Source organism: Perna viridis, chromosome 2 (assembly GCF_037379345.1).
Source record: "Perna viridis isolate PV_CMFRI_1.1 ecotype Kerala chromosome 2, ASM3737934v1, whole genome shotgun sequence".
Taxonomy (NCBI): Eukaryota; Metazoa; Mollusca; class Bivalvia; order Mytilida; family Mytilidae; genus Perna; species Perna viridis.
Window position 1 is genome coordinate 62,214,517 of NC_142446.1, and position 24,786 is coordinate 62,239,302.

The 24,786-nt window shown below is 33.1% G+C and overlaps 2 long non-coding RNA genes across 10 annotated transcripts in view; one reads left to right on the top strand and one right to left on the bottom strand.

The window, feature by feature from the left end:
* The first annotated feature begins 8,825 nt into the window (after nt 1–8,825).
* LOC148626379 (uncharacterized) overlaps nt 8,826–24,786 on the top strand; it is a 93,793-nt gene continuing 77,832 nt past the window's right edge. For 3 of the 9 annotated variants that reach the window (XR_015920055.1, XR_015920050.1, XR_015920058.1), the window contains exons 1-2: nt 18,241–18,402; nt 18,825–19,055. This is a non-coding gene — a long non-coding RNA (uncharacterized LOC148626379). Of the gene's footprint in view, nt 9,216–11,547; nt 11,837–12,825; nt 13,285–16,040; nt 16,177–18,240; nt 18,403–18,824; nt 19,056–23,409; nt 24,064–24,786 lie in introns of those variants that run through there. The other 6 variants (XR_015920057.1, XR_015920060.1, XR_015920054.1 and 3 more) reach the window with 5 other exon arrangements.
* On the bottom strand, nt 16,171–24,468 carry LOC148626380 (uncharacterized). Its single transcript, XR_015920061.1, has 3 exons — nt 24,388–24,468; nt 16,973–17,092; nt 16,171–16,449 (listed from the first exon to the last, which is right to left on the bottom strand). It is a non-coding gene; the product is annotated as an uncharacterized LOC148626380 (long non-coding RNA).

Genomic DNA, 24,786 nt, shown 5'->3' on the forward strand with positions numbered 1-24,786 from the left:
TGTCGTGTGTTAATTTTTGGCTTTTGAAAGACAGTAAGTAATATGATATATTCTTTTATTCGAAGCGAATTCACAATAAATCCCGTCGTTTTTTAACTATACAGACGGTGATTGAATTTTCTGAAATGGTTTCCCGCCATTTCAAATATTCCTAGTTCTCTACAAATGTATTGACATATTACCCTTACTTAAAACATTTACCAGTCTTTCTAAGAATCACGCAAGTGATAACAGAACTCTGATCAATGGAATTAAATGCAATTAAAATTAAATAAATCCAAAACACCAGCTTCAAAATAAGTCTTGAACTTGCGGGGGAAGACACGTCAAGTTCAAGATGAAAATAATGATATACAAGAAAAAAACTACAGAAAATTGCTTTGTCGGCATTATGAAAATCTATCATCTATATCAGCATATTTCTTAATAAAATTATCGGAGATTAAACTTTTACGGCAGCGTATTAGACGGGATATTTTTAAAATAACAAATGACATTTTCCTAATGAATCTACCTTCACAGTCAACTGAATTATAAAAAAAAAATAAACAAACAAACAAACAAACAAACAAAAAATAAATAAACAAACAAAAAACAAAAGCAAAAATAAAAACAAAAACCAATACCCCCAAAAAACAAAACCGTATTACCGAGTGGTATCATTTTTATTTTTTTAAAAAACTCGACAGATACAATATATCGCCGTCCTAGAGGTGACTCCAACAACAAACAAACCAAAGTACTCATATACTGAATCAATTCATATCGATTGTTTGATTTTTTAAGCTTAAAAAATCGTCAGATTGCAATAATAAGGATAACATAAAAAGAAAAAAAGTTACTAGTTTGCGTAAGATTATTCAGGTTCGTTGTCGGTTAAAAGACGACTGAACAAAAAACTCTCCGACATCCTACATAACTGAACTACAAACTAATAGTTGGCAATTACCTGTTCTGAGTTCTAAATTTTCAAGTCAGAATTCAATTTAGCAGACTCCAGGTCAAAATTGTCAGTCAAATTATTCTAACCTGAGCCACAATTGTTGAAATCAATTCTGCTCTTAAAGACATGTATCTCTCGTCTAGCTAGAATATTTCAAAAGTTATCTAAATTGTCACGTTAACACCGAAGTTTTAGAATATAATTTAAACAATTAAGTCCGATGAAGCAAACACTAGCCATGCACTTTTGAGTCCCTTAAACATCGACAGCTCCATTATCACACATAATCCTAGAAACATATGGTTTTGAAATAACAGAGTTTCTTAAAGCATAGCCAAATAGCCAAATAGAATGTCCACTATAAATAACAATGTCACCAGACCACAGACCTACACCATTCCTGGGAAAATTACTGTGCCACCGTATAGGCAAAGTTCTCATCTTCGATGACCGTATTAAAAATGTTTTAAGATTAAGATCCGTACACAATTAGTTTTCAATATAGATGTCAGTTTTCAGTTCATTTGAATCGGCGTTTTTTTTTATTTTGGTTTGATTTGTTTAACTGTTTTGTTTTTGTTTTGGTTTTGTTCAGAGGGATACGGCATAAGATGTTTCAATGACCATTAATAATAGAATGTACCATTTTGGCATACATGCAACGGTTTAATGCAAAAAAGTCTCCATTTTTAAAATGCTGTTGTTCTAAAATACATGAAACAGTGACGGTTTGGGTCATGCTCTTTCTTTATCGGAATCACTGTCTCCTTTTTTTCGATTTAGATCGAAGATCAGAATTGATATAACAGTAGCCAGAGCCTAAAGATTTGTAAAGCCTGTTAGCATCTGCATTAATCTCTTACACCACCGCAGGAAAATAGTTTCATTGATATATCCCGTTAAGGTTCAAATGCAGATAGTAAGGTCCTCTTTGTAGGTATTTTTAGTATATTCTATGTTATTCACGGCAAAAATCAAACCCATTAAACGACTTTTACTGCGAACTTATATGCTGATAAATTTGACGATCTAATTAACCCGAATAATTCTGTCGTGACGCTACGATCACTCCTCAAGAGTAGAAGAGAAACAGATACGGAGAAGGACCGAATTATTCGGGTTACGATCGAATTGAAAATAGTTGACCTCTAACCTCTTATTAGTGCATGTCGTACATTTACATGCATTTACCAAAATAAATCAGTCGTTCGCTGTCGAGATAATCAAGTCTTAGACGCATAATAACCATTTGCATTAAACCGACACGCTGGTCAAGACTTTGGCGTTCATGTTATTGTACGTGTCTCTGGAACTAGCTATAGATGCCCAGAAACTAAGCTCTTTTAAGTGACACAGTGTCTATGCGACAATTTGTAGTACTTGAGACATATAGCTCATCAACTGAGAAATCGTTGTAGCTAGTTGAGAGGTACATGCATCTAAGGGCAGGTTTTTTTTTCAACGATTATTGCTTAACTTTGAATGATTTGACGGATAGTTTCGAACTGGAGGACGATAACTTTAATTTGAAAATTAAAAAAAAACTGATAAGGACCAACTAGAAGTTAGTAGTTCAATTATAAAGTATGTCTTAGAGTTGTGTTTTCATTCATCTAAGTGTTTAATGTCCTAGTAGTAAACCGACATCGAACCTGAACTTTACACAAATTGGCGCACTTCTACGATTCCACGTGAATTCTAGTAAATTGAATGTCCTTTGTAATCAGTAGTGAATCTAAATAAGAGTTTGATATTAACCATTTACAACAATAAGCTTGTACCTATATACGTTTCAAGTCGATCCTATTTTTGCAATTTGATGATTATATGAGTCGTAAAAATTCAAACAATCGATATAAATTGATTCAGTACATGAGGACTTTGATTGTTAATATTTGGCTTCAACCCTGCATGAAATGTGGACAGCTCTTTCGATAGGTACTTAGAATCCCTCTTAATAATAATTCTCCTTTCTAGGATTGGTAACATAGTATAATAGGATTTTCCTTCCTAGTTAATCACATCAAGTGGTTTATTATTTGTTTTATAATTGTAGATAAGAAAACGATTAACAACATGTACTAATAATAGGTTAGAGGTCACCTATTTTTAGTTGGTCGCTGTTAATTCTAACCAAATTAATCAGCATATTTAGTTCGGAATAAAAGTTGTTTATTGGTGTAAATAACATGGGATTAAACATGATATTTTTAATAACTGTAAAAAGGACATAATTGCTTGCATTTAAACCTAAACAAAGTATGTCAATGGAACTATTTTCATGCGGCGGTGTAAGGGATAGTTTCAGATGATAACAGGCTTCACAAATCTACAGGATCTGGCGTCTGCTATATCAGTTCTGATCTTCGATGTCAATTGATAATAATATACCATTTCTAGCTTTAAAATATATTTTGCGAAAAATTCGTTTGTTTACTTTATTATGTATATCATATTCATGTTTTAATTTCTGCCACAAATTGAAAATTTAATGCATCCACCGTCGATACATTTGATGCACATTGCTAAATGTTGTGAAGGATATCAATGAAACTACCCTTGCGGGCGGCGATATATCGCATCGGGTCGCCCGGTTTTAAAAAATGATGCAAATCGGTAATACGGTGTGATATGCGTTTGATAGAAAGTTTGGATCAATTGTCCGGTTATCCAAGGTAGTTTATTTAGTGATTATCGTTATTAGAGGGAATAGGAACCTCTTTCAACATGTGGAGTATATTTATAGGATACAAGAAGAATCTAAATTTCATTTTCCTATATTGTACTTAATTATTTAATTAGAAAGAATAATTGCTTAAAATCTACGGTTACAGGGTGCAATCATCTGTGACTACTAGATCATCACCCTTTCTATTGCTGCTGACGGCTAAGGATTTTTCGAACTTTAATGGGCCTGGAGGGTATACGGCTATATCATTTGTCAATGGAAAAATAAATCGATGTAGTTTTTGAATATCATTCTTTTCTAACTGAAAAGTGGTAAAGTTTTCTGCTATTTTGAATTAATTACAGGAGGGGTCAAAGATCAATCGACCGCAATACACTTTGATAAGTGATTTACGATATTTATAATCCTTCACTGTATGTTTCGGAAAACAAGTAACATGTAAAGATCATAGAATTTCAAAAATGTAAAAAAGAATGCCCTTACAATTGGTTGCATTTTAGTGCATTTTCATTGATTAAGAGATAATAAGACACCGTAGACTATTATAATGTATATCTAAATATTCTTTACTAAGTAACAAGTGTGGACACAGATTGGTATTGCCCGAGGGGCAAGTATGGACGCAGACTGGTATTGCTCAAAGAGCAAATTTGAACATACATACGTTTTGTCTGAAAGGTGTAACCAATGGATATATTATAATCTATATCAAGAGGCACTGTCTGTACAATTTGGTTTCAGAATCTGCATAACGTGTATCTACATTCAGCACTTCACAACACTGTCATTAACGGGGATTCTATACATGTGACCTTTACATGTTACTTTATTCCTAATACCTACAACAAATGATTTCACTTAAATTACTTATCAAAGTGTACTGGGGTCGATTGATCTTTGACCCCTCCTTGGCTTAACCGTTTTTCACTTTGATAAGTACGATTTTCAAAAATTATATTGATTTATTTTTCCACTGATATATGATATAGCAGTATACCCTCTGTGTCCATTTAACTCGAAAACTAAAGCACTTTTTGATAACCAAGGGGTTTTTAATGTCCTTGGCTACCCTGTCGGGTCTTGCACGGACGGCACTTTTTGATACCTGTCCGCAACACTATCTACTGCGAAATTACCAGATGGTAGCACTAATTATGGTGTAATTTTGGCACTTTTTCTGATGTAGTAATAAGTAAACAACCCTAAAACTGTGAAGAATGTACAGTTAGTCAAAAATAAAAATGATGAGAGAGGTTGTGAAAATTTATTTTACATAAGTGAGGTTTACATTCCTGTTAATATATACAAGATGATAGTGGTATAAAAATATATATTTGTTATTTTTAATTCAAGCCATGGACACTGCTGATGTATTATATATTTCTTTCTATACACTACTCAATCGTGCAATATATATATATACCGGTATATGTTTCTCTTAATTTTAGAGACCATTCAATTGATTTAAAAAAAAATCAAAAGTTATTGAAAGAATTCTTGTTTTACAAATTAAACAAATAAATATTCTTGAGTTTGAAATTTCAATGCAAAGCAAACGAAGAGAAAATTAAACTTTTTTGTATCGTTTATTATTTTTTCCTCATTTTTGTTTTTGTCATTAAGAAGCCACAAAATTGCAGTATTATTTACTTGTTTGTCTGATGACTTGCCGTGCTGTCTCAGATGATATTAATTTTTTAAAAGCTATTTTCAATTCTCAGTTTTTATCTTTAAAATAATTTCATTTTTTAAAAATATTTTTCAATATACATTTGTTTTGCATTATATTTTCTACTTCTAAAATAGTTTCTTGTGTGACCACAGTGTTTCACAGGTACATCATAATAATGATGCATTCTGGGAAAAAATGTCAGCCTCCTGTGTTAAAGTTCATCAGTTAATTAAGACTAATTAATGAGGAGTTGAAATTAAAGAAACACATTTATATGCTTGTTTACATAGATACTGTTAAATTAGAGTAAAACTCTCTTGAGATTCCCTTTACAGAGAATATCAATTTCATAACCTTAAAGTTCATCATTAAATGCGCCATAATTGTCTCTCAAACAACATCTAAAATTGAATCAATATATGTTGTTGACAAGGAAACCATTTTAAAAAAAGATATGTAATTCAAAATCAATTTGATATGAAATATGCGACATCTTTATTTGACTTAATCTCCCAAGACCGAAAATGTTTAACAGATTACTGATACAGGTGATAAGAGAAAAAAGTTAGTTTAAAAAGTACAAAAAATTGCTGCTTTTTTCACTTTTTTTTTGGATCCGGTTCACATTAGATAATTTAGATAAACATAATCGCTAAAAACATTGTCTAAAACATAACATAAATAAAAAAAAGTAAGTCTATAATTAACTATATATTTCTGTACAAAGCACAGGCAATTAGGATATAATCAGCAATTATAAGTCTCATCAAATATTAAAACAAAATACAGTATTGTCAAAGCATTACTCATAATAAAATGATTGTATACTTAGATGTATTTTAATGGACTGAATATAAAAAAAAAATGGCATAAGGGCAGAAATGAATGTTATTTCTTATCTTTTGTCTTTTTGGATCGTTAAACGTCACGAAGCGTTACAGAAGTTTTATGGTCGTCTTCATGAACTCGTGGATCAATACGGTATATCCATCTGCGCCATGAAAACTGATTTGTTCACCGTGTCATAGTTTTCCTTTTCTCTGTCGTCTACCCCGGATGTGACATTTTATATGAACAACTCGGTGAGTGTTGTCTAGTCTTTCTTCTTGGAATATATTATTTTGGTTTTCGCTCGAATATGTGTTCCCTTGATTAATATTTCTTTGAACAATGCACCACAAGTTTTCTGTCAGCTATTACCTGTACTGACATTTTGTTCACATTCTCCGGTGTTGAAGATTGTCATCGACAACAGTCCAACTGTTTTGTTCTCGACGCCTGTTATTCTGCATTCGCTTTTTACAAATTGTGATGCAAAACAACATTACATAAATACAAACTTGATAAGTTACCAGGTGTTATATGGACAAATGTTCATATACGCTATTGCTCCAATACTTCATGGTTAAATGAATCCGTAGAAAAAAAGGTGATTCATGCATGTCAAAAACCACCCATATATATTCACTATTACCTTAAATTCAAAAACAATTACAGAACATAGAGCCAGTCTAAGTTTACCAGTTGGTTCTGGCACTTTCGAAATAAATATATTATAGATTGTGTATGAAACTGGCACTTTGTTATCGTCCTGGATTTGGTATAACTTGGTTGAATTTTTTTGCAGATCAAAATACAGACTGGAATTTTTGCTACGTAAAAAGTAGCGTTTGTAGAACGAAAAAAAAAGCGTTATTTGTTTGGTGGGTTTTTCTTTTCTATAAATCACCTCTGTTTTAGGCAGTGTACTTAAATGCTACAGTGTCCCGCTTAAGTGAAAATAAGAGACAAAATATCTTTGTGTAATGAAAAGCTTCTCTGTCTTTTCAATTTTGCATTTTTCTTTAACATACTCTGCCAAGATGCGATAATGCTTTTGTTTCTTTCGTCATATTTTTGCATATGCCATGTATGTAGACTTTGGCTGTGCCCAGCTGGAATATTCTACATATCAAACATGTCAAAATACTGGAATTATTTATTGACAGCATAATTGTCTAGTGTTTTCCAACAGATGATCGACATTCCAATAGAAACAAATTTTGTTCCGCTACTCATTGATCTATATATTCACCCATATGAAGCTGACTTTATAGTTGATCTCATTCACAAGAAGGAACACCGTTTAGCAAGATCCCTTAATATCAGTTTCGTTCACTCTTGCAATCAATCGTATATGACAAACGCGATGACTTCTCGTTTCGTATCGTCAATTTTTCCATTCATCTGAGGCAATATCACTTTAGCTTTCAACAACGTTTGTTGCACTTTTTGTACTTTTCCTTTATCTGATTTTTTCACAAATTTGCATGTTTGGAACAAAGAGTATTACCACAGATTCTAATGGAAATATCGGGCATTTGAACGTTTTAGACCTATTTGTGGTCAGAATCATAGGGAAAATAGCCCAGGTCCGCCACACCAAAAAACTATACACTTTCCCTATTAATGTCGAAGGGCGTCCCTTGAGACCTCTGTCTACTATAAACCCGCCGCAAATACGCGATGACGGAGCTGCATCATCTGGAAGACGACTCCGAATTATTTTTGCATCACGTGACTACAAAAGTATTTCTTTTCTAAAGTTGTTACTAATTCATTGGGATGGCTTTTGCAATTTTTCTTTTATTTTTTTCTCATTCAAAATACTATTACTAAAAGTAAGACTGAACCGTGTAACCATTGCACTTGCATTAATGGTATTATATAATAAAGGTAATAAGAAAATCATCGAACTCGTAATCATCAAGTGCAGGGAAATATTTAATAATACATTCACATATAAATCTATCATTATTTGTTTTCTTGTTTTGAATACTATGGTTTTGAATTGGAATTTCGTAGCTACAATTTTTACAGATTTAGTTTGATTTTTCACTTAAATTGTGTGAATTTTATGACTTTTCAGCGGCTGGTCTATAGAAATTCAGAAAAGGGAGAGGGCGCTCCAGCGATTTTCATTTTTCTGTATAATTAACAGATTTGTTTCGTGCACAATGGGGCCCCAGCCCCCCTTTGGAATCTGCATATGCTTAGTAATGACTGGTGTAATATGACTTTCTATGGAATTAAAAAAGTGATCAGATACACCATCTATTGAACATCTCCACGTATCACCCCCTTGAAATATGTTATCGGTAAGAAACTTCAAAGTGTTAAATGGTATCCACGATGATCTCCATTAAAGGACAAAATACGCCCATTAACAATAGAAGAACAAAACAAGAATTAGGAGTTGTATGCATAAATAGATACAATTGTGATATTTTGAATTCAACCATCCAATCGAACAGACCAAATTGATATATGTTGTTTCCTTACAATACCAGAATTCGGTTCTTAGTCGCTTCCGCAAATATTTCAAAAGAATATTGTTGTCAGTAGTTAAATTATAGGATCAAGCCATTCTGAAATAAATGTGCTACGAGGCAGTAGCGTCAAGTGAAGAATGGGACTTCTTGATTTATGGGGAATTATTTAATAGGGAATCTATGCAGCCTCTCTTTCAGGACCGTTATCGTCTTATTCACTGCCGACTTTCCCTTTCAATCCTTATAATGCAGCTTATCCGATTAATATCTTTTTCTTCGTTTAATTTCAATATCAATTCGATGATAACGAATCCATCTTTTGAGATCGGGAGGCATAATGTATCTTCACTAATTTGAAAATCTTTTCACACAAAATCGATGTTATGTGACATCCAAAGACCGAAGGAGAGTTTTAACAGAAGGGTAATAATTAGTTCAGGAAACACGATTGGGATGTCAAAACTCTTGAACAAAATCTTCAGGGTTTAAACAACAAAATAAGTGTGTAACTTTCGGAAGCTATACGTGTGCCTATCATGCCAAGAAGTGAACCTTAGTGTGTTATTTATTAAAGAACGCCACTTTTGACAAGCAATGAAGGTAGGAGTACAATCTTATCTTTTTATAGGTTTTTAAATTAAAATGTGATAGCATTATTTCTCAATATAATGAACTTGCTTTCAACTTTATTTCAGTGAAGTAAAAAAAAAAACAACAACACAACAACGGGAACAACAACAACAACAACAACAACGAACATAAAAATACATACACATGTATAACCATCAGCTATTAAAAACAGTTGCTTGACGTGTTTATATAAGTCAGTAAAATGTTTATTGTTATCCAAAAATATTTGTACATGCATTTTATACATATGGTTATTGTATGTTAGTTGCAAAATAAGGACGGGGTACTTTTCAAAAGGAGGCTTGAAAACGTTCCGATATTGCCTGGTTATGGACAATTGCCTTAATCGAATAGGGCCACTCAAGATGCTGTAAAGCTACATTTCTAAGTTGTAGTTTTTTGACACTCATTTTACATTTTCATATCTTGGCAAAACAATAATAATAAAAAAAACAAACAAAACATAACATATGGTGAGAATAATGACAACATTCTATTAAGGTTCTTGCGCTGACTTTTCAGTGGGGGAATAAAAAATCAAAATTAGGGGACGCTGAGTGGTCTAAGGGAAGTGGCCAAAATCAGTGATTTTCCAATAAATACAATAAAATAAACCTTACTTCTCGAGCATAAGAGAGTGATCCCCCTCCACCGTAGATCCGCCTAGTCTTTGATCAGCGGCACAAATATATAAAAAAAAGTAGGAGTTCAGGTACCGGTTTTTAAAGGCGACTTCATTTTGATTAGTCAGTGATTTTTTTAACTTGGTCATCTAGCCGATTATAAAGACTTTATTTTGCTAGGTTTAGATTAAGCCCTTCTTCCCATTGGATAGACACAGTTGAGTGAAATCATAGGTTAGTGGTGATGCTTCAGACAATATTCTAGCATACGTTAACATGAAGTTACATTATAGCATACTTTATTTGAATGTTTTAATCAGTGGCGGATCCAGGTGGGAATTCTGGGGGTTGGTACCCCTCATTTTTATTAGAAAATTTGTCATTATCATGACTGTGTAAGATTGAAAAAATATATTGCAAGTTCTGTCCTAGCAACCCCCCTTTTTTCTGAGGAACCCCGGCTGACACCACTCCTTTTCAAAGTATCTGGATGCGCCGCTGTTAATGTTTCCAGACTAAGCGGAATAACACTAAGTTCCTGACAACTTGAGTTTTTACATGCATGGCTGTTTACTATTCAGATAATGTGATAATCAATGTGTATACATTGGTGGATACAGAGATTTTCAGGGGATCCAGGGGGTTCCCAGGCTTTTATTTGCTCATTTTTGCCCAAATTTTGCACGAAATTATTAATGCTCGAAAATCTTGGTTCCGCCATTGGTATATCTACATGTATACGGTTTATACATTGAACTATCACTTACATACATCTGCGTATACGTGTATATGATAAATATGTACTTTGAAAAAAACAACCTCGTTTTGGGTTGTAAATGAAGAAGTATAATCGAGTGATATGTTGTATTGTCATAATATGCTGTTTTTCGCGAGTGGAAATAGAGTCACATAACAATCTCTTTAGCTATTTGTCACATTTCAATTCTGATCAATGCCTTTTTGATTCATTAGATACAAAAGTACTTTGATTTTGAAAGCAACATCGATCATTTCAACATCAAAACGAGGCAGCATTATTTCATTTTGAACTTACACGCATTCAAACGATTTTGTCCAATTGGGTCTTTTCAGAACCCAGTGTTGTGAATGCATGTAAATCTATCCTTATTATAACGAATACAAAATCTAGTTAGATTGTTTTGTGTTTGTTCAAAGGAAAATTTATTCAAAAAGCAATTAATTATAGTTCTTTGACAGAACCACATTGAATTTCGTTTGATCCAATTGTTTCTTTCAGTTTTCAACGTATGCAAATCCAGTTTGGAATTCAGTTTTTAAATACTTATTACAGTACTAAATCAGAGGTTTTGGATTGAAATCAACACATGCAGAAAACACAATCCCTGCTAATGATTTTTTCTATTCAAGAGCGACAATACTGGGCTTATTCCTCTGAATAACAAACTCTTTTTTAAATATATTTCATAAATACCTTTTAGTTTATTCATTAAGTTTCAATACCGTTATGAAAAGACCTTTTCACAGTCATGAAATTTACTAAATTGGTCTTTATAAATGATTTTATGAAGGCAATTCGGAATAAAGAAATTAAATGTTTGCAACGAACAATATGTTTTGTTTTTGAAGCCATAGGCTTTGATAAACCCCTTTTGTGTAATCAGTTCATTATTGTATATGAAATAAAGGATCGCATGGAGTAATTTGGACAGTGTTTGTTTCCTAAGCAAAAGATATCATTTGTATATTGTATTTACGTTCTTTTTGCTTTTTCGCCCTATTGTGTCTAGAATGGAGACTTTATTGAAAGCTGCAGTATTCTCTTGGCGTGCTTTTAACAAATTTTATTGAAAAAGGTTCGGGTTTCAGAAATAACACGTAGAGTTGCTTTTTGTTCCGTGTCTTCTCTTCAGAGAACTTATCAAAGGAGTTTTTACTCAAGATGAAACAGTGTCGTGTATCGGCTTCCGATGACACATTGATTTGAAGGTCTGTATACATAGTTCTGAATTTTAACGTGAGATTTAAATGAAAGAGACTTACTAATCAATTCTGAATCAAAACCTCTGTCTTACGACACTCTTTTGGTAAGTCATTGCCAATATTTATTTTCTTCGCAATTGTTTGTTATAAAATTTGTCATATTAAGGATATTTTAAGCCGTTGACATGACATGTAAGATTGAAAAGGATAGTCTGCCGTGCGCATGGATCTTTGTCATTCATGTTCGATATTATTCAAGTATCATAGTAAAAAACAATTAAAGAGGTATATACTCTTAGACATACATGTATTTCTCTAAATCATGTTTTTTTATAATGTGAACGAATGATTAGAGTAATGTATTGCAGTCTGTCTGAGCTTGTGCCCGGCAGCACGTTTAAAACTGCTGTTCTACAAAAATAATTTTGAATAGAAATCATAGTTATAAATTTCGTTTTTTACTTGACTAACCTTAAGACCGTTGTTCAATAATACAAAAATCTCGTTAATATTGCAACATGCACCCCTTAAAGGGATATGATATCTGATAATGATTGCTTACTAGTACATCATTATAATATGAAAAATTACTTAAAGAATTTTCATCCCTGGATCGTTTTTGCAACACTTAAACTATTCTGTGATAATCCGAACCCAGACATTGCGGCATATGGTCAAATATTGTCTATGCATTCCTATAGAATTTTCAGGGAAGCTTCCTTGCTCGAGTACAAAGACGATTTCTAATTGAAGTACATTAATATTCGGAGCTGAATCAAGTTACATTTGATTGAGCACACAATTAAGTCCCTATTAACAAAACGCTTTCAGGATTAGCGGAACGGAAAGATACTTGCTTCCGGAATTCTTCGCAATAAATGATTCCTTCGTAACCTCTCTTGATGATCCGTGTTGCATACGGATGGATTATGGTGGATAATAGTGCCATTCATCACTCGTTAGTATTTTACACGTTTTCAACTTGAAAAGGGATGATTTACTGAGCTGAAGTATTGATATAAGGTTTAAATATTCGATGTTGATAACAAATTTTCCTTTGATAATCAACAAATGTAAGCCCAATCGACAGATCCGCATTTTCCCTACTATTAGCAGTTACATTAATGAATGTCTCTCGGGAAATTTATTATCCAGTTTTAAAAGATCTTATTAAATGCATTAAGTTTGAGAATCTACACTCAATGATTCTATTATAAATCTTATAAATAAAACTTTTAAAATTCTCAAGTGAATTTCAATAAGTGGTTACATTGCTTCAAGAGCGTGTCCACAAAACAAAGGATCTCACTCAAGTGCCACTTCTTTAGACATTGATGATGTTGATGGACTCGGAATGTTATCTTGTGTAAATTGACTTCTACTTGAGGGATTACATACAAATGTGATAGTTGACTTAATTTCGGTCAAAGACCACACACTAAAGAAAATGTTAGGTAAGTGACAAGATAATTTCCTTTTCATAAAATTCACACTTACTAAGAATTCAAAAAGACATTCAAATTGTCGGAAAGTAGAACATTAACCGGAATTGCCGTCGTTTCTTATTACGGCATGAACGACGTTGTAGATATCAGGATCAACCGTTGGTATCTTCATCGTCATTTTTACGCCAGCCTTTAGCGATATTGTCGTCTTCATCGTCATTTATCAATTCAAAGTTGTCATAACTATCATCAGCATTTTCATCTAGAGCTATGCTTTTGATAGATATGATTTAATCTAACGGCTCTATTTTTCATTTTAACTCTCATAATCACATGAAAAAAGGGGGCTTAACGTTTACAAAATGCGTTTATTACCTCTTATATATAATATAACCATTGGCCATCAAGTGAAATAAGCTGTCCTACAAATACCTTATTTGAAACACGATTTGTAACAGTGGGTAACTAGCCCAAAATATAAGAATGTAAGTTTAAAGCAAATAAGTTTTTGGATCTACTCATCCTCATATCTATTTTCAAAAAAAATATTGCGATTTATAAGTTATTAACTAATGCTGTCTATTTGATAAATAGCATCTCACTATATGACCCTTTCCGGTGTTAATATACAGACCGGCCATCGATCTCTGCGCATGCATAATAACCACTTCCTTAGATAATTTCAAAGAGCGTGCAAGTGATAATTAACATAATTGACGAGTGCTTAGTACCGAATATTAAACAAAGATACTACAGTCCTGGAGGCTGATATTTCTTATCCGTTCCGAGAGTGTTGGATTAGGTTTGACCTTTGGTTGTTTGTTATCTGTCGCGTGACTCTGTGTACTATAGAAATTCATAATACAGTGTGAACGAAAATAGTAGACTTGATCCAAGTTTAAATAAAGACCTAATTTATATTTTAAGATACGTTTTTTTTTAACTTCAGTATTTCTTTGTTAGGAGACTGTATGTGGTCTGTTAAAACCTTTTGTTGCTTTACACATTATTTAAACTTATGTAATAGAAGTCTAATTCCACATTCCATCATATTATGGTGCGTCTATCAATTTTTGTTCAAGTTCTTTTCAAACTAGTCGATCATTGGATTTTCCTTCATTAAAAGTGCATTTTCATTTTCCGGATCTGCTAGGTCACGGGAATTGTATGCGGTTTAGACTATTCAATTTTACGCTTGACGAGTAGACGAACAAACGTTACCATGAAAGTCGCTACAATATTTACTCTGCCGTATTATGGGTCTATAATGATAATCTATTTCCTATAGAGGCTATATGTAATTTGACTTAGACTTTGATACGGCAATTATTTAAGATAAGTGAAATTTGAGGCGTTTTTGTCGATCATCGGTTACGTATTATAGCACACTGCTGTGAAATTTGAAGGTTGGATGTATTGAAATCGATTACAAATTTTACTCGGCAAGAATTTTGTAATGTCAATGGTTTGTGCAAATTCTCTCCAAACTAGACGATCATGACATCAAGTTTAATATACTTCTAGACACTTTCTTCGATTGTCCTGACACCATTGCCAGCCTTCATGGTTATGGCCGAAGAGGTCACCCGTTTGTCCTTCAAATTTTTTATAGTGAAACCTGTCTAAAACGACATTGCCGAACTAGAATAAAATGCCAGAAAAAACAGGTTTGTCACATTTGATTGTTTGAAAAATAATAATTGTAGGAATGTGTCCATTTTTTTTCGGGGGGGGGGGGGGGTGGGGGGCGGTAGGGCGTTCAAGTCCGGTAAAATATTACTCTTGTTGAAGTTTTCATCGGGTGCGACATGGTGTGTTCCTAGACGCTTTACCTTATCAGCGCTCCTAGTCTATCCTACAGTTCAGGTCTGTCGGTATTTTCACTTTCTGAAGGTTTCTGTGCGATTGCTTTTTGTATCGATGTTTTGTTTGTTTCTGCGTCTGTTTTACTTTCTTCCTGTCTGTTTTGTGACTTTTGTGTAAACGATAACGTTTTTATTGTGGTTTTGTCTGATTGCATATTCATGTTGCACGAGTGTCGAATCGCCTTGAAGTAATTGATGCAAAACAAATTGTAATGCATATAAAAGGACGCTCTAGGAAATCAACAAAATGGTCAATTTCTTGTTCTATCCTAACATTTTTACATTAGTTTTCACATAAAGATCACCCGGAACTTTAAGGTCGTACCGAAATACCATCCAGAATTTATTGTGCTCCATGGTAACTACTTACATAAGAAATCGGATGTAGGTACTGGGGTGTGCCAATGGACGACGACAAAAAGTTATTCAAATCGTTTCAATTGAAAAGAAACTTTCAATAGAGGCTTTTAGCCATTTGCTTTAAATGTACGCAAGTTTTATGAAATACAATTAAATAAAACGAACAAAGATGAACTGCAATTATACGATAATTTTTCTACCAAGTTTTATCGTATGTTTCTATTGTAAGCGCCCGAGAACTCTTTACAGTGACTGATTTTCGACAAAAAAGGATTTTTACATTGCATTTTGAAAAGAAAACTTATAAGGGTTTTCGATACAAATAAGAAATGAAAAGAAACTAGTTTTGTTATCTACTGTAGTATCTTAATGGAAAAGTTAAATCTAATTTCCATCCAAATTTTAGATGAATTAATTCAAGAAGTAACTACCTACTCAAATTCGTTACAAAAGACTCTTTATGGGGACAAAACAAGCGCCCCAGTGAAAGAAAAAGGATTAAATTTTCCCGTATAATAAGCCATTTACAAAATGATTTGGGCTTTATCAGGGTTATTGTGTAAGAATTCTAAAGAATTGTTACAAATTGCTTTAAGGACACATTTTTACACCATTTGGAGACGGACTTGTTTAGTTATAGGATGTTTTGAAATGAATTTACGTGACACGAATAATGGTAAGTAATATGAATTTGAGCATTTAAATTTCGTTTGGCATCTAAATTATTTTCAATTTTCATATTTTCTTTTAATTTTAAAAAAATTAAAATTTCTAAAGGTCTTGTTTTGAGTATTTGCAGTATCTCAAGTACTTGTGGTTTGTGTGGTCTTCCATTTCTATTGTGACATATTACAGTCGGTTGTGTCTTGTTTACTGGAATCAGACATATTGGTGAAACCCTTTGGAAACCACTTCTTTTCTTGACTTTTTAATCATCGGTTTGAATTTTCTGAAATATAATTTGATTATTTAAAACATAAGTTTAGACATATTGGAAGACATAATATAAATCAACTGTAAATGTACTTACTTACGAAGACCATGATATATAATCATTTAACTGTAATTCGGGGGGTGCACTGATGTACTATACGCAAATGCATACTGTTGGGTGGATGCATGTAAGCAAATATCAAACCAGCATGTACAAGTTTTCTCTCGAATGTAGAAATTAAATGAATAACATGACATACCCTTGTTCGCTCATAACCTTGATACAAAACTGTCGACTTTACATCCTACCGTTTCTAAACTTTGTTAAATAATGAAAAGCACCTGTAGACGGAGTGACATGACCATAATTGTCGACATTCGGAAGTACTTGACATTGAGTGAAAATGGTAGTAGATTAAAGATTTGTTTCGGTCTGCATTGATCACTTGTTGATTCGGTACGTTTTAGCAATTTTGCTCATGTTTCAAGCGAAATTTAAATATATTAGCGTTCCGTATTCAAAATACAAACTGAATTACCGATATCCTGTTTCTTTGATGTCCATTTTCCCAAACATATAATGCTTGGTCAGAATTCTGGTGACATCACATATCCTTCTGTAGCATTGTGCTTTATAAGCAATGTGGTGCTTATTTGTACTGAAATTAAAAAAAAAGGTTTTGACCTCCATTGTGAATGTTTGTGAAGGCATCTTTTTGCCCCTACTTGTCATTTAATTAGCCGAATGAGTCACTTTGTTACTTAAATATGTCAACTTGTAACTTAGTTGATTATACTAAAACAGCAAATTTGGAGCGTTAAGACCTTTAATGGCATCTATAGTTGTCACTTAATTATCTGACAACTAGACTTTATTATCTGACAAATATACTTATTAATTGACAAGTACATTTATTTGTCTGACAAGTACATTTATTAATCTTACAAGTACACATTTTTATCTGACAAGTAGACTTAATTATCTGACAGGTAGACATATTTCTTTTTTTTTAACTTAATAAAGTTTTTCAACATACGCAGATGAATAAGTCTACTTGTCAGGTAAATAAGTGTACTTTTCAGATAAATAAGATAATTAATTGATAACTAGATGTCATTAATGAACTTAACACTCCAAATTTGTTCTTCTTATTGTGCATTTTAGTATACTTAATTAAGTGACAAGTTGACTTATTCGTCTATTTGAGTATACGTAATTAAGTGACAAGTTGGGGCAGATATATGCCCTCATAGGTATAGGTATTTTGCTCTAAAATCAAAATACATTAGCATGTAGGAAGATCCATTCACGAACACGTAAAAAATCTGAAACATTTAATGAATCAGTGTTAGGGAATCCCGTTTTCTAAAGTTTTTGATATTAAAGAATTTATTTTTATGTTGTAATTATAAACGCTTTCGATTGTCCATTCCTGTAAAATTTGATCTAAAGTCACGAATTTATTGTAAAAATTTGAATTTTCTATAAAAACTCAACAAACGTATTCGTTTTCACATAGTATCAAATGCCTCAATTTAACTAAATTTCTCTTGCATCTATTTCTATTGTGTTTGAGGAGATTGTATACTCTATTGTGTTGCTGAATGCATTCGTTTTCAATGGAGTCACTATATTATTGTTAGAATGAAAGGAACACTTAAATTTATCAACAATGGAAAGGGATTCTTTACTCAGTCATTACGAAACTTGGGATACAATATCGTATGTTTTATTTTCAATCTTGATGAAAAGAAACGAAAATTGATCCCCGCAGCATACGTTTCCCTTTATATTGTATTGGTCGTGCGTTATATTCTCATTTAGAAGACAACTTTCCATTGTGGAATAAGGAATACGTATCGAATTGTTCATAAATTTGTGACATTTTGTGACAAAAATGTTGCAAAATTCATTTTTGAAGACTGGGTGGTCACCGTTTTGAAAGAGGGGAGGAAAGTGTTACATTTAGTAAGTTTCAGTGTCAAATTTCCGGTGTTCAATATCGTTTTGGTTTAATCGAGTGTTTCGATCGTTCCTTGACGATTTCAATTTGCTTTCAACTCGCATCAACATTAAACATTTCTCGGCGTTATCTGTGTCTGTTCGTAGTGTCACACTCTGTATTTACTGGAATTTTACTGTTGCACCACACCATAGAAACAAATGAAGTTTGTTTTGCAGTTTTTTTTCTAAGATAGAGCATCTTGTCGTTTTTTTTTTTTAAATTCATATGAGTTCGAATATTTACACGATCGACATTATATTTCCTGATTGGTTCGAATATCAAGAAATAAACAAGCAGTAAGACCCACGAAATACGACTCCTATACAAGAGGTACTAGTATCCTTTACTTGAATTCCAGTTTATACATTATTTTCTTTAATTTCAGGATTACTAATTTCACTGTGAGATTTTTATCTATTGGATACACTTGGATTTACTTGATTGGTTCTGTTGTGGTGTAAATAGATTACCCCGTGGGATTATGAAATATTAATTGGAGTTCACGTTTGAGTGGCTAAAAGATGAAATAATTCATAAATACTTGATTTGGATGTGAAATTCGTTTTCTAAAGAAAGATGAAACATTCAAACTGGCTGACTTAGTCACAGTTATCAGGTGAGTAAGTAAATAATTTCTCATGTTGATGGTTTAGAAAATATTTCTTTTTTTAAAAGTACGCTTTATTGTCCTGTCATATTGGTACTAGCCTGTATTTTTTACAGCTAGATGCATATATATATATATATATGAACAATAAGACGTTAGATTGCTTTTTCATTTCAAAATCTTCGTAGCCAAATTATGATTAATTTTGAAAACATTCCAACAATATTTGAAACCTTTCTGATTCAACTTAAAGTACACATCAAACCTTTTACTATGAATGAGTAAACTGATAAAAGAGAATATTATTCTGGAGTAAATCATAGAGTCATAATATGGAATAAAAAGTCTGAAAATAGCTCCTCTTTTGAGATCTAGAGTGCATTTGAATGGCTATTCCTGCTGAAGAAAGAAGGGTCATTGAGAGAAAGCCTTTGAATATTGAATATTGACAACATCGCCATTTAACGCCTAGAGTTCTTTAGTACTAGTATGTTAGTGGCGAACAAAACCACATTTCACTGGGTCTGAATAGAGTCCATTTATACGTGATTGTTAAGGACCGAATTCTTTTCCTCAGCAATACACAATGAAGTTTTTAAACCTGCTTTGTAAACATATGATCATGTGGGCGGAACGAGGATTAAACTTCGATTGACTGTTTAATAAAGTGTCACTTAACGTAAAATGAAACATTACAAAGGAGAAAACAAACTTGCCCACATCCTATGAAAGACAACAAAGGGAAGGCAAATCTCTTTAGATGTTGTCAGTTATGGTACTTGAGCCAGAAGATTTGGGTTTGTTACGAGCTGGTGGTATAAGGATCTCTGTCAAATGTTTACAATGTGTTCCCATGTTCTCAATACGGTCTCATTCTTGGGATCTACATGTGTTCAGGATTCATCATTGACACCAGTGTCAGGCGGCGCGGTTCTTTTAAAAACCATTCCTCATACTTTTGTAAATGTTTCTTTATACAAAAACGTCGCGGAAGATACTCACGGGTACGAAAATTTGTAATTACACGGACAAGCAGTGTGTTTTTTAAAGGAAATCTGGATTTATTCTTCCATTGAAACATACTGTTAATCTTCGATTACTTTCTTTTTATTCTGTTTGTCTTTCAGCGAGCAATTTGCATTCCAATGGGTACCACTTGTGCAAAGCTTCTAATGGTACCCATTGGATTGCTCTGTATGTTCTCTCTAAAGGACTAAGCGTTTGTCATAACTTCAAAATAAAAAGCTGTTTCAGTAAACTGAGTAAACTTCTCGCTTTACTTCTTTAACATAAAAATTCTTATGCATCTTCTGGTTCCTAATACAATGCATCTCGGTAATGGTTAATATGGGTCTAACTGGAAATTTACCAAGAATAAGGTTTATTTTGTAACTGCTTTACGTCATAATTCGTTTCTCTGAATGGTCAACTTATAAAGTGGCATTTAGCTCCATTTGAACAAAACAGCGCTATTGAATGTAAAGAAAAACGAGTATGGAACTAAACTCTCCCCAAAGTGATTCCTAATATTGTTAAGTCGATTAAAATTTAATAAGACATAAAATTAAGATTTTTTAAAACAATTACCTCTTCTTGTCACGCGTATATAAACAACATAATAAGCTGGTTCATCGATTGGTTGATTTATCAATTACAGTACGCTTATCGTCCATTTGCAATTATTTCATGCATTTGATCTTCCAAGCTGAACCTGCTGCATACTGTAGTATGTACAGTGTGTTATAGTTTGTATCGTTAGATCATATATCGGGTCAGAGTTTTAAAGACACTCTGTTACAGAACAGAGTGTAAGCGTTTCACAGATAGCTGGTCACTCTATACTTAGACACATCAGTATGTCCCAAAACATTCATCGGGGCGGTTTCATGACCTCTTCCACTCGGGTTGAACAAAATATTGCTCGAACACACAGGCGGCTGTACGACCTTCGCTCGTGTTGAGCACTTAACCTATGGAGCGCACAGTCGACCCCGTGACCTGAGGACCTTTCTGCTAGACAAAGAGGCGGGTCAAAGACCTTCTGCAGTCAGACTCCTCTTCTATTGCACTCAGGTTGAGAACTTAACCGCTAGAACCGAAGCGGTTCTTAGACCTGTCGCATGCGGAAGGAGTTAGACGAGCTATCCCATTCGGGTCAAATACCCTTTCACTCGAATACAGAGGCGGTTCCACGATCTTTTGTACTCAAATCGAGCAATCTTTAGCTAAAATATTGAGGTGGCTCCTAGACTTTCCGCACTCAGAGCACCCTGTCGCTAGAATGTCGAGGCGGTTCAATGACCCATACAATCGGATTAATAAATGAAAGGTGCCTTGCTACATATTTGATATTTTTGCCATCGCCATTGTTTCTTTTAGATCATTTATATTAGTCGTTTTACAGTTAATGGAGAACTCATATTTTGAATTTTAAGTGGTACAAAACTCTGTGTTAAGAATTACTTGACTAGCAGATAGAGAATTACAACTATCTAACGTATGTTAAATGACCTGTTTGGCTCTAGTTCACAATGCAACTTAAACATTTAGCCCTTCTTGTTGACACTTAGAAGAATGCCATCAATTAATCGTTGGTGCATACATTTTCTTAACAAGTCTGTATTTCAACCTTTAAGCGCGCACTGTTTCAATAAGAATATATCAAAAATTTGATTTATCTCCATCATGTTGTCCTGAAATTATTTCTTTTCTAATATTTTTCTCACAGTCCAGAAAATCTTTCTTCTATTCTATCCGTAGTCCAAAAACTATATATCCGCAATATATGAGAAGATCGACTCTTTTCTATGCGCACATCCTTTAGTGCTCATATTTTCAGAGAGACATGCAGTTCTTTTCTATCGCAAATAGCGTTTGAGAAATTATTTCAATTATGAACCCTCCGAAACCCCCGCCATATGTGCTTGCTTGGTCATCGTTTTATATTCTTAATGCTTCTCGTTTCTGTTAAAATGAGTTTGAGAGTGGAATTGCATGATTTCCTGTGGCCTACTAGTTCCAGAGGTTTCTAGAAATTTCGAAAAGGGGCTCCAGAGGGGTTCCAACCTATTAATTTCTCATATTTGCCAAAATTGACACAAAACTAACAAAATATTCCAAGTTGTGTCCAACCCTTGGACCTTCGTTGATCCGCCACTGGATTCTAAATGCTAGCACGTACGTCCTACTCAGTGCGCATGTTGTTGACTATTACAAGCGAAACCATTAGAAATCTGAAATTCTTGGGAAAATATCTGTCGTCAACATTTAAAAGAATATTGGATGTTATTTTCATAGTAATAAGATTAAACCATGGACAATTTTCGTTGTACAATAGGGCCTAACTTTTATTGTCGATCTTGTCCTGGAGTTATATATTTTCAGCGTTAAAATTGAAATCGTCGTATTTTTCATCGGCTTGTTCCTGTCTCCTCGTTCAATTAATAAAATTAAAACAACAATTTATCGGTACATCGATTAAACAGATTATGACATTTCTGAAAGTTTTAATATCGTCACTTTAATTAAATTCGGATATGAGTTTTTTTTTCCCTTTTTTTGTATATTAGTTATTCGTAAGTCGTTTGTCTTAATTTTATAAATGCTTCTACATACACATTATTTTAGAAAAATCTGAAGCATCTAACCATCAAATATGAAATTATGAGAAAAAAAAATCTGAAAGAATTAAACTCCTCTGGGACTCATTTCTTTCCAAGAGCAACAAAATAGCTTACAGAACTCTAAAGAATAACATGTTTTTATAGAACTACAATATCTATTTGTTATGTGTTTTATTGAACAATCTGACGGAACATTTGATTGAATCCGGGACTGTAGTTCTTTTTATCATAACCATTATGATCTAATACCCCTTTACATTAATATTTTATACAAATTTTATCTGTTGATATCAGTATAGAATCCCGATAGAAGAATTACAAAGGACTCCACGGGACTTGTTTACAAAACACAACAATGCGCCCTTAATAACTTTATAAGGGACAAACTAATATGAATTGAGTCAATTCCAACACGCGCCTTGTTAAATATTAGTTTGAATTACGCCTTGTATTATAATACAAAAGTTAATATAGCTCTGTATTGGGCTGATACGATTGTATTCTCTTGTTTTCCCCTTTGAATAACATAAAACCCCATTCAGTGCTTTGTGTATCGTATTTCTTATGTTAGAGTATGTCATTTTATATCAATAGATTTAATTCAATCTGCACACACTGCTTCTATACACAGAAAGAAAAGGTCTTAAGTTTATTATAAAGAAACTAAAGAGTCTAAAATCCTCTATTCAACATTCTTTATAATTGTCCTTTTATACTCTGGGCCTTATAGGACGAAAAACACAATGAGGCGATCATAAATAAACTCGACTAGCGATATATTTATTTCTGATATGAAAATGTTAAACTGCGACTTGATGACGGGTTATTCTAAGGAAACAAAACCTTCCGTTTCTGTGTTGAAAACATTTTGAATTCTCTTTTTTCTTCAATGAATGAAGTCATATGATAGGGTCTATTGCTAGCTGTAAAACGATTGAAACTAGCTTGAAAAGGAACATTGTAACGGGTTTGGCATAGCTCTGCAAAGACTGAAAGGAGAGTCGTTTACAAGGGGATTTTTATCGCAACCACTGATAGTTACTTTTATATCATAATGAAAAGTTATAATGGCATTCAGGAACGTTCACAAAGATCTTACCATGTGGCTATTATGACTTTCAATGAGAAAATGAATTGCTAGTGAAATTCCTCTTAGTCAGTGGGAATAGAGCTCATTTATGTTGGTAGAAGTCTGCTTTCAGACTCAGTGAATATTGTTCTTGGCAAGGAAGCGTTTCTTGCTTCTATGGATCCGCTTTTTATTAGAATCGTGGGATATTTCTATAAAAAAACATTGGAGATTTCTATGAATGTATTTCTGATAGAAATGGATTTACGTGCTAATCCTGGAGTTTAGTAGAATTCCTTTATCTTGGATATTTATCTCTATAAAGGTAAATTGGTTTTTAGAAAACATAGGCGTTCGGTGTGATAGTACTTAGAAATAGAAAGGTCACACAGACAGCTGAGAAACCATGAGAGTGGAAATTTAAACTAATAATTTTCTCGTTCTTATGTACTTACTATTGCTGAATTTGATATAATCATTTAATTTTGGCCAATTAAATTTGACAATCACGTAACTTGCACACCCGTTATTACATGTCTCGTCAGTATTCGTTCAATTAATTGTGAAATATACGGTTACAGTAGCTCTCCATTATTACCTTATGAACTTCAGCGGTTACTCTTTGTGACCCTTTAAAGTGTATACATACCTCCGTTTGAAGTTTCTTTGTAAAAATCGGATAAAAAGGTTACACTTATATATTTACCCAAGGACAAAAGTAGACTAAGACAGATAACTCTGTAACATCAGTCTATAAGGTCTCAGTATCGTATTAATTTTCCCATAGACTTTTATAGTGAAGTGCATATTTTTAGGATTTTTAAAAAAATATGTAAATTGATTCAATAAAACTTTCACTTATGTAGCATTTCTAAAGACATGTGAAAAAATAATTTCCCGGAAAGAAAATAGGGTGAGTCCACGAAGATCGGACAGAAAAGTAGTCTCGAACTATAAATAGCCATTTTCCCTACTTTCACTTTCGTTTTGCACTCACCAAACCAACCTTTTCAGTGGAACATTTTTATAATATCATGTTAGATTTTCT